Below are 16,142 nucleotides of genomic sequence, written 5' to 3'. Positions count from 1 at the left end.
CCCATAAACCTACCTTCCAGGTACCCTAGAATATAGATATCCTCTTTGATAAGTATACCTACTGCCTTGGAGCTATGCAAGCTGCTTCCAATTACCTGATAGTCAAGTGATCAGACATTTCAAAGTCTGTTTTAAACCTATGCAGCAAGTAAATTAAGCTCTAAATTTTTGTCACCAGGCTCACATGAATTGTGGAAGCCAATTTATGTCTGTTCCATGAAAGCATCAGGTCTTGGAGCCAACAAGCTCTAAGAAGTGAACGTGGCCAGAACCAAACAAAAATAAACCTTAAGGGAAGGGAGCAGCACATTGGGAAAGTGCATTCCAACCAGCGTCAGTCTTCTCACCATGTCCCCCCTTCACGTGAGCAGCCAATGAACTCCAGCAGCTGCACATCCATCTGTTTCTGCTCCCTCAGATTCTTCCTCTGTCTCCTCCTTCCTCTCAGTGTCTCCATGAATGGAGAAGCAGAAGCTCCCAGAGTGCCTTCTCTGCTTCCGCTCTTATTTCCAAATTCAACACAAATGCTGATGTGGGCATTGAGATAAGTTATGAACCCAGCATGAAACAATGCCACAGAAAGCAGCAAAATGTCTTAGGGGTGTTAGCCACCTGCATTGTGCAGTTACTCTAATGTAAAGCCTAACAGCCAACCCACGAATGCAATCAGGGCTGAAGCAAAAGGATCTGATTGTGTTTTCTTTTTTTTTTTCTTTAATATTCATTTATTCATTAATTACATTGCATTGCATTACATGACACAATTTCATAGGTACTGGGATTCCCCCCCCTTCACCCCAAACCCTTCCCCCATCATGGAATGTTAGCAAAGCGCAGGAATGCTGACTGGTAGCTCAAGGATGCTGTCTGTATTGAGCTAATCGCTTGACTCGGGGCAGGACAACAGGGAAAAGGGAGGTATGGTGCAGAGATTCAGGGGATTCTACTAGAAACATTGAAACATAGCCAGGCCGGAGAAATCATCCTTGCTTCCAACAATAAAGACGCCTTTGGGCAGCTGGAAGGAGATTGTTTCAACACCAGAAAGGAGAAAGTTGGAGACTCAGAGACATGAGAAATACACGCAAAAATACTCTTCAGAGGCAAAGGACGAAGAGAAGAGAAGACTGCAACTGTGAGGCATGCAGGCAGGGCATCCACAGCTCACAGCATCTTTATCCCCCAAACACAGGAGCTGAGTACAAGCAGTGGGGACTCATACAGGAAAACAGAGAGTGTGGTGGCAGGAAAGAGGAGAAACAGCAGGGTTGCTTCAAAAAGTTCTTGGAAAGCAGAATGAAGAGATGCATTTATTTTCATGCAAAAAAATTTCTTAAATGCAGGAAAAGATTTTTCTGTAGCATGTATTTTCACGATCTTTTAATCTGTTTCTCCTTATTTTTTAGTCTTTAGTTTCTAATAGATTCACTATGTTTGTACATAAAGTTCCAAGAACACAACGATCGTCTGTGCTCCTCCCTCCCTTCCTCCTTCCTTCCCCTCCCCTTGTTTTTAGTTTCTAAGGCAACAAAAAAGGCAAAAAGACCAGAGCTTAGTGGGAATATAAACCATGGCTATAGATATAAATTGAATGAAAAAATGACCTCTTCTCCCATATACAGTACATGTTAAAGTAATCACAGACAAATAAAACTATAGTAATAGGACATTGTTAACTACTGGTTTTGATAAAGTTTCAGAAATCTTTATTTGTAGCAATACTGATACACTTGGGCAGTTGTTCATTTTTTCTTTAGTCTTAGCTTCCCACACATAAAAGGAGAACATGCGGGTATTTGTTTTTCTGTGCCCAGCTTATTTCATTCCACATGTTTTCCAGTTGCACTCATTTTGCTGCAAATGATACAATTTTGTTTTTTATAGTTGAATAATATTCTATTGTATATACATATCAGAATTTTTATCCATTCATCTGATAATGGTTAATTACAAATTACCTTGGCTAATTAAAAGTTTTGGCTATTGTGAACAGCACTGCTACAAACATGTGCCTAAGAAGGTATTTAATAGTGCAGGTATGTTCCTGCCTTTCAGATGCAGACCCAGCAGTGGGATTGCCAAGTCGAACGTGCAAGCCTAACACCCCTCTTAGAAGGGGATTTCAAGGCACATGCACCAAAAATTTCTGTAATGATAACTTAAACACTGTAAAAGAGTACTGAAAAGAAACTATCATGTTTTCCCTGACCCATGATAATACAGAGTACAAAAACTGCAATCTACAGAATGAGACGGACACCTGAGGGGTCGACCGTGGTTTTCAGCCTCTGTCTACATTGCAGGGGAATCGCAGGAGTTTTTTCTACCTACCATGTGTTGGTATGTTTACCTAGCGGAGTATTAAGCCTGTGATTATAAAATGTGCTGAAAATATGCAATTGCAACAATCAGGGAGAAAGCAAATAAGAAGGAAGTTGTTGGGGAATGAGGGCAAGAATGAAGGTAGGGAGTGTGCTGTGCTTCTACATTTTTCTCGCGAAATATTTTTAAATTTTTAAATTAGTTTCAAATAAATTAGACATTTTAAAAGGGTAAAATGCTAAAATTGGCTAGGAAGCAGGTTGAGATGACTTAATCCCAGCAGAGGAAAGGTTAAGGAGGCAAGAAAAGGACAGGGATAAATGAGTCAGCGAAGCGGTCACACCAAACAGATAAAAGGGAGGAGAAGCGGTGAGAACGAGGTCTGTCGTCTGTCCGTCTGTCCGAGGAGCCAGCCTAGCCAGGGAGCAGACGCACAGGCAGGGACAGTCAACCTGAAGGCAAGATGGCAGAACAAAACACCAGGCTCTGTTTGAGGAACCACCAGGAAACAGAAGCGACACTTGCACTGCCCAGTGTTGTAGTGGGAAAAAAAAAATTGAAAGGAGCAAAACAACCAATTGATTTTGAAGGTTGCATGTTTTCAGGTGGGAGGGGAGGTGCCAGCTGTGAGCACTCTGCCGCTGTCAAAGAGAGAAAGAGTGTGACATGTTATTTGATCCTGCTGTATACAAAATTCCAACACTTTAGATACCCCTGGAAAAAGCAAGCTGAGGAGGTGGGAAACCTGGATAGGCATGCTTCCGTGGTGGCATGGCCGTGACTTCCTCCGCTCATCTGTTTTCTGATCCTGTGCCTGAGTATTCAACTCGGGCAGATACTTGTAGTGTAAAACTGAAGCATCTACTTACTGTGCCTCTTTCCAAGACCCTTGTTTGTTCTTCAAGCTCTCTCTGCTCCATTGGACAGCCAGGAAGAACTCAGCTGGGGTTCTGAGCTCAGTCCATCTGTGAAAATCCTCGGGGAGACCTCATTCACCAAGACTGACTGTACGTGGGCTGCCATAGCGCAAGGCACGAGCAGGCGCTGAGAACAATGTTGCTGCCCCAGGAGAGCTGAGAAGCGGAGGACGCACCTCCAGGCCGGCCCTGCGCAGAGAGGAGGCAGCCGCTGTGCGTGACTGACTCAAGCACCTTCCGAACACAGACACCAAAGAGAAACCTACAGCACAGAAATGCTGAGAAGGCGCTCAGCTGGGCTTCATGGACACACTGGCAAGTGTGACCTGCTCCGTGACTTCAACGTCACTTGTTGCTCTCTCTGGCAAGCAGCTCCTGCCCTCCCAGCTCACTCCCTCTAATCCTCTATTCTGTTCAAAAATATTTCATATGAGGGCATTGATTTGGACCAGATGCCAGGCCTGAGCTCAGGGGACCAAATCAAGAGAGAGTTTAATCACTGAAAGCTTTTGGCTGGTTGCAGAGCCCTCTGTTGCCAGTTAACTGATGAGGCCATCAACAGTTGACTGGTTAAGCTGTAAACAATTGACTGCTGATTGATGAGGCTGCAGCCGGCTAAGTCATTCTGAGCCTCACTCGTATTTTCCTAAGTGCTATCTGGTCATGCCACAGATCTGACTGTTCGGAATTTGCTCTGGCTCGCATAACGTATTTTTCTCACGTGAACTCTATTAAATTTAATTGGGCTAAGAACGTGTCCTTTTATCAGTTCCAGTAACCTTGTGACCCCACAGGGACCAAGAAGCCACTGACCCTCTCAAAGTCTCGCACTCATCTCTCCTCAGTCTCCTCTACACCCTCTCCCCACGTCATAGCCACCTGCTGGGACACTGCCACACCTTGCTCCAACTCACCGTCCTTGCATGTGCACAGCGGATACCTGACGAGGAATGCACACAGGCTTTGTGGCTGTGAGGCATTGCTCCTCCAGCGCATTCGTGCCGCACGCCGGCAGCCCCACTGCATCAGCCCGCCGGGGACTTTCACAGGTATAACTTCTCACACCTTCATGTCACACCTTCCATGCACATTTTGTAAAGATTTACTTATTTTTATCGGAAAGTTAGATATACAGACTAGAGGAGAGACAGAGAGGAAGATCTTCCGTCCTCTGATTCACTCCCCAAGTGGCCGCAATGGCCGGAGATAAGCCGATCCGAGGCCAGGAGCCAGTGTCTTTTCTGGTCTCCCATGTGGGTGCAGGTTCCAATGCTTTGGGCTGTCCCCTACTGCTTTCTCAGGCCACAAGCAGGGAGCTGGATGGGAAGCAAGGCCAAAAGGACACAAACCAGCACCCACATGGGATCCCAGCACATGCAAGGCAAGGACTATAGTCACTAGGCTACTGCGCCTGGCCCTTCCATGCACATTTCAATCACACTCTCCCTGTCTGCTCTCAGCTGGTGACCTTATCTGTTTCTATCAGTTGTCTATTGATGGATAGATCACGCTAAAATGTGGTTGCTTCTGACAAAAACCACCAATTTAAACCACCACTCTGTGACTTTGCCGTGTGGCCTTCAGCATATCTGTTTTCACAAGGGTTCCATGTGCGCCTCCACTGAGAGACATGAAGCTTCTCTTCACGTGGTTCTCGTGTTCATCAACCGGGCACGAGAGAAGACACTGAGTTCCCTTAGCTTGGCGGTAAGACTCACTATCACTGCCGCTGGATTCTGTAGAACAGACTGCCCAGCAGCAGCTTCCAGGGCTGTGCAAATGAACTTGGCCTCTTGAGCAGAGGACAGCAGCAGCCTGCGTCTGCATGTACAACCTCCCACATCGTTCAGCGAGCCACGGAATGGCCAGGGAATGACGAACGAGACAGACAGTGAAGAAAAACAGAACAGAAAGCAAAAGAAGAACCGTATCTGTATTCTGTACTATGGTAACAACATTCACATACAGAGATGAGGAGTGTCTATTCAATACGTGTGCCGTTTTTATTTCAAATATTGATTGAATCACACACTGAATAGTCTGTGGCCTGCCTGTTCTGGCCTACAAGCCAAAAACAGCAAATACCCTACAAGAGAAGCTCTGCTGGAATATGGCCAAGTTCATGGATGGACCAGGAGCTTCTGAAACCCCATGGGAAATGGACCTAAAACACAAGGTTTCCTTGGTGCAAAAAAATTATTTTGACAGCTATGCAGGTTTTTCATAGGCTTTTGGAAGCTCTCCTGCTCTGCTTGCTCTCCCTCCAGGAAGTCATCAACGCAATGACTACCCAAGCCTCTTTGTTTGTTTGTTTGTTTTTTCTGACTTCTGACACCACTGAGTTCACAGCTTCTCAGACCTCACATCATCAAATTCTTGTAGTGTTTGTTAAAGATGCAGCGTAAGGCCATCTTCAAGCTCAGTGCATCCCAAATCCAGAAGAGCTGCAGGCCGGGGAACAGCCCTCTGGGAGCCTCGCCCAGGGCTGCTGAGTCAGGCTAATCACCATTCTTACGTTTTCAATCTTCCATGTGGATCAATGGTTTCTGCTTGCACATAAAGTCAACGGCGGTCTTGATGATTTCGTCGTGTTTTAGTGTGTATGAAGAAATGGCTCTTCTGTGATCTTTGAAGGTGGCTTTTAGTTCTATTGTTATGTGAAATAAATATTTCATTGTATGTGGTAGAATCTGAGTTGCCTACCAGAGAAATTTGTTGCAACATAAAAAATTGAGGTTCTTTCTTATAAACCTGTGGGATTTTAGTCATTGACAGAGTATTCTCATGGGTTGCCAGGTAAATAATTAGTTATATATCATTTCCTTAAGAAACATTTTGGACATTTTGGATTCTATTATAGAGGCTACTTACTCTACCCACCTTCTTTGTGCTATTCCTGAAAATACTGATTCTATCTTTTATTAGAACTTTATAATTATTCGACCTTATTTGGATCCTAGAAGCATTCCTTTATTTTCCCCTTTCTTTTTAGGAGCCTACTGCAATTTTATTTGCTGAAATCTTTCTTAATTAAAACAATGTGAAATGGAAATGGCATTGAAATTAGGAAATACAGACGTGGCTCATGAAGCTCATTGTGCCCGTGCCGTGAATGGATTCCACTAATGATACAGGGACATACTTGCCAGATTGAATAATTCATGATTGTCTGACCTTCACACTTCTGCCAAAGCTTTAGAGACCAATTACACATGATCACATCCATACATTTGGGGAACAAACTGAAAAAAATAGTTCTCCTATTGCCAGAAATACTGTACCCACATTTAGTAGACAAATGTAAAAGTGAGAAGTGTGCCTTAAGTGGACACCAGTTGAGAAATATGATATTCCCTTTGCTTTTAAATCCATGAGTACATGTAAAGTTATATTTTATTACCATTTTGATTTTGTACGACCATATCCTTGGAATATTGCTGGTGAAATCTGATGGCAGTTTAGGCTGTCATTCACCTATGAATAACTGAAATGGCTTAGCTGGTTGAATTCTCATTCCCTGCCTACTATTTTGCTACTGCCATAAATAATGTTCAGTCACAGTAGATGAAAGAAAACAAACATCTTAGGCAGCTCTTTTGGAAGCACAGATCTCAAAGTTCTCAAATTGTTCTCTGTTCTATTTATTATTTTACATTTACATAACATAACACTTTAAATGTAACTTAAATCCCATGAAAATTGGAAATTTTAAATTGATACCTGGGAGACCTCTAATAGAACAGAACTCCAAACAAAATGGGGAAGGACAAAAACACTCCTTTGGCTATGTTTTTATAAGAAATATCTATTGTTTCCTTATTCCTACCTGTATACCCACATGCACACACGCAGCAAAGAGCACAGCGACTCCCACAAAGGCAGCGAGTTGTCCAAACGTCCAGACACCACCAACACGCGGCCCTCCAACATAGGCAGGGATTAGAAGCCACAGCTTTCCCAGCAAGAAATCCCTGAGCAAAATTAGCAGCGATCAAAGGAATAGCAGCTTTAAATATATGTAGTGCTGTTGGTTAGTAGGCACTATATATCTTCCTTGCATTATTTAACTTTCAAAAAAGATAAAAATCTTTATAAGGAAAGTGTAACATTCATATTTTAACAACAAGGAAACTCAGATCTGGGCCTGCCCTTAAGCCTCTCTTCCCCACCGAGTGAACAGGAATTTTCTGCTTTGAGAGACTCAGTCCTCTCCTGTCCACTCAGCCGCACACCTCCCTCAGAGCCCAGTTCCAAGGCCTTGATTATGAGCTATTTCTATCAAGAGCGAATTCGACCCCAGAGAGCAGGTGCTTCCTCCCAGCAAACAGTAATCATGCTATAGAGGTGTCTCTGCCGTCTAAAGTGGTACATATCAGCGCGTAAACAAACTTTCACTAACACGAGACTGGAGATCAATATTGCTGTATTATCCAGGCTTGTTTTAAGCCTAGGTTTCTGAAAACACCATGCTCAGTCTAACAAGTTCATTGAAGATTCTCCTGGCTGCTTTACTTAAGATCAAGCTAATGTGCCTAAGAAAGCAATGGCGGATGGGCCAGTGCTTGGGCCCCTAAACACATGTTGGGGGCCCAGAAGAAGCTCCTGGCTCCTAGTTTCTAAACAGGTCAGCTCTGACTGTTGCGGCCATTTGGGACTGGGCTAGCAGACGGAAAAATCTCTGTCTGTCTCTCGATGATCTCTCTCTATAACTCTGCCTTTAAGAAACATTAATAAAGCTTGAGGGGGGGAAAAAGATTCTGTGGAACAGGGATTTGAACCCAGTCACTAAGACACCTATGCCCCATTTGGGAGTTCCTGACTTCAATACCAAGCTGCTGTTCCCAATTCAAGTTTCTTTCCAATGCAGACTTGAGGAAGCATACTAGGGTTCCTAACACTCATGTAGGAGACCTGGATTAAGTGCCTAGCTCTCTGCTTCAGCTTTGGCCAATCATTTGAGGAATGAACCAATGAAGGACTGGAGGTATGTGAGTATGTGTTGATGTGTATCTATCACTTAAATACATAAATAAAAATGGGAAAGACCAGTGATAAAGACAGCTGGGAGTAAAACATCATGTGTAAGGTAACCCTCCTGTCTGCCTTGACTGAGGGCTAACAAAGAACAAGGAGCTGAAGCCAGATCATCCCAGGCCACCCAGGACAACTGCTGAGAGCTGAATACTTGCTCTCTACCAAACTCAAGAGTAGTAACAATGGGATGGAGACTTCTTTAAAACATGGTTCAGCCATGAGGGCTCCACTCTGAAGGGAGGATGCTGTGACTTTTTCAAATGACCTTTGGAGGTGGGTTTTCTCTGATCTTCCACTCTTCTGCCACGTAAGCACTGGCCTGGCTCCTCACCAGAGGGGACCAAAGTCAGGGCTCCACGAAAGCGAAGACCAGTTTCACAAGATGCCAGACTGCCAGCCCATTGGGCTTAGACCTCCCAGCACTGGAAAACTATTAAAACTGCCCAGTCTCCGGTCCAGCAGCACAAAATGAACCCAGGCAATCACCTTCCCTAACTTCTCTGACATGCCCTCAGGGTTGATGTAGTGCAGAAAAGTCACATACGGCTCATTCACCCCAAGGTGTGTGTGTGGGCGGGATCTCAGTGTTTGCTAAGGGGACCTTTCAGAATAAGTGATAAGTGTGTGAAACAAAGATACAATCAAAAACCATGCTATTCATATCACTAACCAAATGGTATCTTTCAAAACTAACCAAATGGTATCTTTCAAAAGAAGATCCTGGCTACAATCAAGAAGCTCCTACAGAGTAAGGCTACATTTTGTCTCTTCCCAGTTGGGTTGATGTCTGTAAAATTTGAGTTATTCAAGTACTTTAGAATTCATTTCTGCAGATAAAATTACTGAAAACCGAGTTTCTGAGTGTACCACTTATCTATAGGCCCACTTCCTCATGTGAGTAGCTAACAAGACCAGGGTTGTAATTCACCTTGACAGAAACATTTAATGGCTTATTTCCAGATAAACAATCCAACTGAAACATGACTTACAGATTTACAAGTAAGAGACTGGTCAAGAGTTTATCCATAAAATAGCTACCATTAAGACTAACATTTTCACCCGTACATCAGTGTAAAATGAAAAGTAGAGTTTTTAGGCTAAGGCAGCAAGGAATAGTGATGTAATTTATATTGAGCAATTTTTTGACAAAGTCAGTACCTAATGCCATTTAGAACTTAGGAATTTAGGCCTGCATTGCTGAGGAAATTGATGTTCAGTTTTAGATAATAAAGCATCCAAACATATTCTAGTGTTTCTCTAACGAAAAAGATTATGTCTTCTTTAAACAGTTTTCCATATCTGTTAGACCCTATTTTTTTACTTGATTTTTGAGGATGTTTACATAGTTGAGAAAAATACATGGTCATGTGGGTTATTGAATAGGGTGGAAAGGGTCAAGGATTAGGGGAAAGTGGATGAGGCCATTGTTTCCAATATTCTTTTTCTTCTTTCTGTATCTGAGTGAAGGGGAAGACAAAGGAGGAAGCCATATGCAGTACCCTGGCCACATAAGTACCCAGGGATGGGAGACAGCCACCCCATGTCATCCCAGCATCAACAATGTGGAGGATGCTCCAAGGGTGCTGCTCAAGTGGTTTCAATAATTCTGAAATGTTCTTGATTTCATTGCCCCAAAGATGAAGAAACCCTTCCAAGATCCATTGGCTGACATAGTCCATTTTACAGTCTAAATTTACCTAGGTACTTGCTGTCAAAGGTTGGCTAGAAGAGTTGTCTAATTTGTTCTCTGCTCCTTCCTCTGCTATGGTACTAGATGTCCTTGGAAGACTCCAGTGGACTGCTACATCCTGATATGCATCTGGTGCATATGCATTCTGATATGTCATCCACTGCTCCATCTTCAGCCAGGAGGAGGCCCAGTACTGATACACGCACTCCATGGTCAGGCCACAGATGCTGTGTTTCTCCATTCTCCCCATGGTTGGAGTTTTGAGTCCAGCAGTTCAGTTTGGGGGCATCCCCAACGAAACTTTGTCTGAGGTAACCCCAGACTTGACTCCTGTGTGTGTCAACAAGTGCAGGATCCGGCTCAGTCGTCACCCATGTCAGCCTATACACACATTGGTGGTTGCAGTTGCTGGGTCAGTTCTGTCTCCAGCCCCATATCTTATGTAAACCAATGGATACAGTGGCCCAGCCAAACCCTGCCCACCAAACACTTGGCCCTAAGGTATATCAGCAGGAACAGTAGCCTAGTCAGAGCAACCCCCAATAGTCCCCACTAGACCCACCCCCAGCCCTGGTTCCTGCACATGACAGTATGTGCAGTGGACTGGTATAGTTTGTACCACATCCCATTCCACTTTTGTACACAAGAACAAATGCTGCAGCCTAGCTCAGCCCAAAGGACTCCATTATCCAGTCCACACTTGTGCTGGTAGGTGTTACCACCAATCCAGCCAGGTCCACCTCCAACCCTGGTTCTCATGCTCAAGAGTAGGAATTGCAGCCCATCAGAGAAGTGCCCACAGTTTCCTAGTAAGCCCACTCCCATCCCTGAATCTTGCACTGTCCAGGTGGTTCTACATTCGGACTTGACAGGAATTGCCCCAGTCCTAGCACTTGCCAGCTGATGCTGCAGCAAACCCAGACCAGCCTGTACTTAAACTCTGGTTCATGCCTATACTAGTGGACACAGTTGCTTAACTCAGCCTGGCTCTCCCTCATACCAGCTCACATGCAGGACATCAGGTGTTGTTGTCCTGCCTATCCTGGACTGTCCCCAGTCCTAGTTCTCACACTCACCAGTGGGAGCAGTGACCCAGCAGGGCAACCTATGCTGCCTCCCTACCGAGCCTGCCCCAACTCTTTGCCCCTGGCTCTTACATGTGGTGGTGGCTGTGCAGCCCAGTCTAGCATGGCCTGCCTCACCTTAGCACTTTCTGGCAGGCAGTATAGCCTAGCCCAGCCCATCCTGCCCACATTTCCAGTTCATGATGTTGGGTGCTGTAGCCTTAGCCCAGCCTGGATAGCCCCCAGTCCTGGCCCTAATGTGAACTGTCTGGTGTGGTCAAAACTCGGCCTTGTCCTGCACCTTGTCCTGGCTCTCAGATCTGCCAGAAGGTGTTATGAGCTAGCCCAGCCTGGCCCGCCCCCAGTCTCGATCAACATACATGCCAGTGGGCATTATAACCTGGCTTGGTCTAGGCTGCTGCCAGTCCAATTCTTGGGGCCACCTGCAGAGACTGCATCCTGACAAAGGAGTTCCCCAAGTTCCTCTGTGAGGTCTTTTCCCAGCTGCAGACATTCGGCAGGTCCTTGGACCAACCTGATTTGGGCCACTCCTGACCTGGCAGGAACAGTAGACTTACCCAACTGGTCCACACCCATTCCAGCTCTTACTATCGTGTGTTACAGCACAGCCACACCTGGTCCACCCCCAGACTCAGCTCTTGCATGGTTCATTGGGTACCAAGACCTAGCCCAACCTGTCCTATACCCACCTTAGCTCTCATGAGCACCAGTGGGTGCTGGAGTACAGCCCCATCTGGTACACCATAGACCCAGTCCACACCCATGCTGAGGTATACTGTAGCTATGTCTAGCCAAGTTCACTGCCCCCATTCCAGCTCTTGCACTCACCAGTAGAAACAAAACCCAACTGCGGGATCCCCTTAGCTTCCCCAAGCATATTCACAGCTCCCAGAGCCCGATCCACTAGCATACCATGTCAGCTTGTTAACCTAGAGCTCTCTTCTTCCCTACCCACCCTGCCCAGGATCAAGCACATTTGGAAATCCCCAGCTTGTCCCACCTGCCTGGGTATGAGCCCAGGGGCTGCGTATTGTCAGTTTATGGACATGCTGTTCCCTGGCTCCATTGCCTTGAAAAAAGTGCAATTCCAAGCCAAGCTAGAACATGAATACATCCAGAACTTCAACATGCTAGCAGGTCTTCAGAGAATGGGTGTAGACAAAATAATTCCTGTGAACATTAGTAAAAGGAAAATTTCAAGACAATTTTGAATTTGTTCAGTGGTTCAAAAAGTGTTTTGATGCAAACTATAATGAAAAAGACTACGACTCTGTGGCTGCCAGACAAGGTCAAGAAACTGCTGTGGCTCCCTCGCTTGTCGCTCCAGCTCTGAACAAACACAAGAAACCTCTCAGTTCTAGTGGTGCAGTGCCGCAGAGGCCCATTTCAACAGCGAACTACTGCAACTACTCAAGCTGGCCCAGAGGTGGTGCGCAAGAATCCCAGGGTGGACCATGGAGGTGATGAAGCAGCTGAGTTGACGCAGCAGGTCAATGCATTAAAACTTACCATAGAAGGCTTGGAGAAAGAGAGATTTCTACTTTGGAAAGCTAAGAAACATTGAATGGATTTGCCAGGAGAACGAGGCGGGAAATGACCCTGTTTTGCAGAGGATTGTGGACATTCTGCTACAGACGAAAGCTTTGTGATACCTAACAAAGGCGGCCCGCAGGAAGAAGAAGAGTACTAACCACCTGGACCAGCAGAGCCACATCCGAATTCTTCACTCCAAATCATGTGCTTAACTGTAAAATATGCCCTTTTATTATCCTTAGAGGACTCACTGGTTTCTTTTCACAAGCAAAAAGTACCTCTTCTTAAAAAATGCACTTTGCAGAAGTTTCACTCCTTTTCCAATAAGTTTGATCTAGGAGCTTTTGCCTTATAGCAGAGCAGTTTTAACATCTGGTTAATACTGGGGAACAGAGGCTGAGTGTGGGGTCACCACGCGATGCTGGGTGTAAAACACTGAGGTGGGGACCTTAGAGATGGAAAGACTGAGTTGAATTTTAAGCTAATATGAAATCTTGGCAGAGAACATTTTAATAAATAAATGCCTTCAGAGTAAAAAAAATATATGAACATACATTCCCAGGAGCCTGACTGCACTGCCAATAGCCAGACATTTGCTCAGACCCTATTTCTGAAGGGGTAATAACAAAAATGGAAGGAAAAAAACAGTTGCTAATTGTTAGTGTATTGATATTCATAACTAAATGATATTGCAATGTTCCCAGCTCATCCAGGAGATGAGGTTAGGAGCAGAAGACAGGACGATGGGAAGGAGGCCGAGGAGGTGGAGGGAAGGGAGAAGACACGTCTGTTCCTTTTGGTCCTTCTGGTTGTGCTAGCACCTCTCCTTCGCCACCATTAGTCTCATTAGCTGTTTCACATCATAAATACTGCAAAACTGCACTGTGCAATCAGTCTTGACAGTAAACAGGAAAATGCATTATATCAAAAGTGCAGAATTTCTCATAACTAACAGTTCTCCACATAATCAGCAAGAAAATACAATCATTGTAGTAAATAAAATGTTCATCACCATACATTAAATTAAAGATCACTATATATTAGATTTCCAGGAACTGGTGTCATGGCTCAACAGTCTAATCCTCCACCTTCAAGAGTTGGTATTCCATATGGGTACCGGTTCCTGTCTTGGCTAATCCACTTCCCATAAGTTCCCTGCTTGTAGCCTGGAGAAATAGCAGAAGATAGACCAAGTCCTTGGGACCTTGCATCTGGCTCCTGGCTTCAGATTGGCTCAGCTCCAGCTGTTACAGCCATTTAGGGAGTGAACCAGTGGACAGAGATCTTCGTCTCTCCTCTGTAAATCTGCATTTCCAATAAACATAAATAAATCTTTATATTTCCAGTGAGTAATTAGTTTTAAAATTGAGCAAAAAACTATTGGTGGTGAGACATAAAGACATCATCTAGGGAGGACATGGGGAGGGGTTGGGGGAAATCCCAGAGCCTATAAAACTATGTCACATAATGCAACATAATTAAAAGAAAAAAAAGGCTATGTGAAAAAATGTGCAACTATAAAAATAATAAAAATAAACTTTAAATCAAAGTAAAAAAAAGACATCATCTAAAATTAACAGAATGGGAGCAGGGGGTGGCATTTGACACAGCAGATTAAATTCTGTTTGGGGTGCCCAAATACCATGACAGAGTAGCAAGACTGAGTTCCAGGTGTGTCTGCTAATCCAGCTTCCTGCTCACAGACACCAGTGGTTGGATTGCTGCCACTCGCTCAGGGGACACAGATTGAGTTCCAGTTTCTTAGTTTTAGGCCTGCTCAGCCCCAACCCTTACCAGCATTTGGGAAGTGAACCCAGCATATAGGACCTTTCTTTACCTGTATGTTTCTAAATAAAAATAAATTACAACTTTTTAATTAAAAGAATGGACTCAAAGAGCCAATGTTTTCAAGAAGCTCTTTCATTTCTGCCCAAGCTCCCTCCTCCCTTATGAAGTGCTAGGAGATTTGATAAACTAGCACCTGCTGTATTGGCTACATGCAAGGAGATGGATGCACCAAGGAGGGAGGAAGTGCAGGCTGGAGAACCAACAACACGCTCACTCCCCCAGCACTATCTTCATGCCAGGCACCCGTCTGAATGCTCTGCCTGTAGGAACAGGCTTGTCTTCCTCAGCAAGGGTCCCTGCCACGTAGACTCACCACCATCAGCCCCCTTTACAGATAAGCATATAAAGGCAACGCACACCTGAGTAGCTTACCCAGGGTGACATACTCAAGAAACACAACTGCCCTCCAACACAGACCCCTCAGCTCCACATTCTGTGCCCTTGACCATGCCTGTTTTTTAGAAGGAAAACAAAAAAGAACCATTCACAAGCATAGTGTCCAGTTAAGGTGGTCAGAGGATGGTGAATGAATGCTCCATCTGCAACCGCATGCAACATTAATTTAGGAATAAAAATTGATCAATAACTCACAGACACAATATTGAGTGAAAGAAGTAGGACAAGAGAGTGCATTTTATATTATTATATTACATTTATAATATATAACAAAAGTACAGGATTGTAAGATGCAACCTATGCTAGCATGTACTTTTCTATATACTGGTATATATTAACATACACTCTAGTATATACTATATTAAGATTACACTGATATATAAGGATACTATAGATACACCAGTTATATTCTATTCTTACATAGGTCTGCTAAAGAGAGTATTATAAATGTATAGTATGTGCTCTACATAGTATGTGCTCTATATAATAAAAACCTATGCACAATACAGGTACACAGTATGAATATGAGGCACTGCAAAATGTTCACAAAACATGGAATTAAAGTGTTCATTGTGGTACAAAAATAACTTCAAAATGTTCATTTAAAACACATAGTATTAACTCTGTGAAGTATCTTTATATGTATTATACATAGTGTAAGTCTATATGCACGCTACCTATAATACATATAGTATTATTCCATTGATGTTGTATATAAAGCCAATCCCTGCTGTTGGGAGTTAGGAGGCAGGCGCTCATGGCAGTCAAGGCCAGGAACCAGAAGGAAACAAAGGCAGGCTTCAGGGTTCTGTCTGCTTTGGTCCCAGGTGTTCATGGCATGATGTGGTTATTTGTGAAAATGCATCAAGTGCCTTTGTCTCGTGTGCATAACTGGAATTTGTCTCACCAAAAGATGCTAAAGCAGATGGGGAAACAGGAGCCTTCATGCGACACAAACAAAGCAGGGGACAACCCTCCTCCCTCCTACCATCGCTGTTACACCTTGGCTTTCCTTCTCATTTTTCCCTTTAATTCCTCTCATGGAAAAAAAAGAATTGAAAGGAAAGGACACTATTTTTAGTTTCCTACACCAATTAAGCTAAAGATCCGGCCTCACTTTTATTTGGGGGAAAGAACTATAAAAGAAAATTAAGAATAACAACATTGATGAGTCATCAATAACTAAAGAAGTTGTCAGTGACCAATAGTTGTTTTTTATATAAACACCAAAACTAACACACAGATTGGCCTGAGTTTCCCTTGCTCATGCTGCCATATCAAGCGCTAGCAGGCTGGGGAGAAGGACGGCTGGAGACT

The 16,142-nt window shown here is 44.1% G+C and overlaps 1 pseudogene; it reads left to right on the top strand.

Annotated features, from left to right (window-relative positions):
* Positions 1-12,058: 12,058 nt before the first annotated feature.
* On the top strand, positions 12,059-12,738 carry LOC101518994 (microtubule-associated protein RP/EB family member 1-like; annotated as a pseudogene).
* The last annotated feature ends 3,404 nt before the right edge of the window (positions 12,739-16,142 follow it).

This window comes from Ochotona princeps, chromosome 10 (genome assembly GCF_030435755.1).
Source record: "Ochotona princeps isolate mOchPri1 chromosome 10, mOchPri1.hap1, whole genome shotgun sequence".
NCBI classification, from domain to species: domain Eukaryota; kingdom Metazoa; phylum Chordata; class Mammalia; order Lagomorpha; family Ochotonidae; genus Ochotona; species Ochotona princeps.
This window is presented reverse-complemented; position numbering and strand designations above follow the sequence as displayed.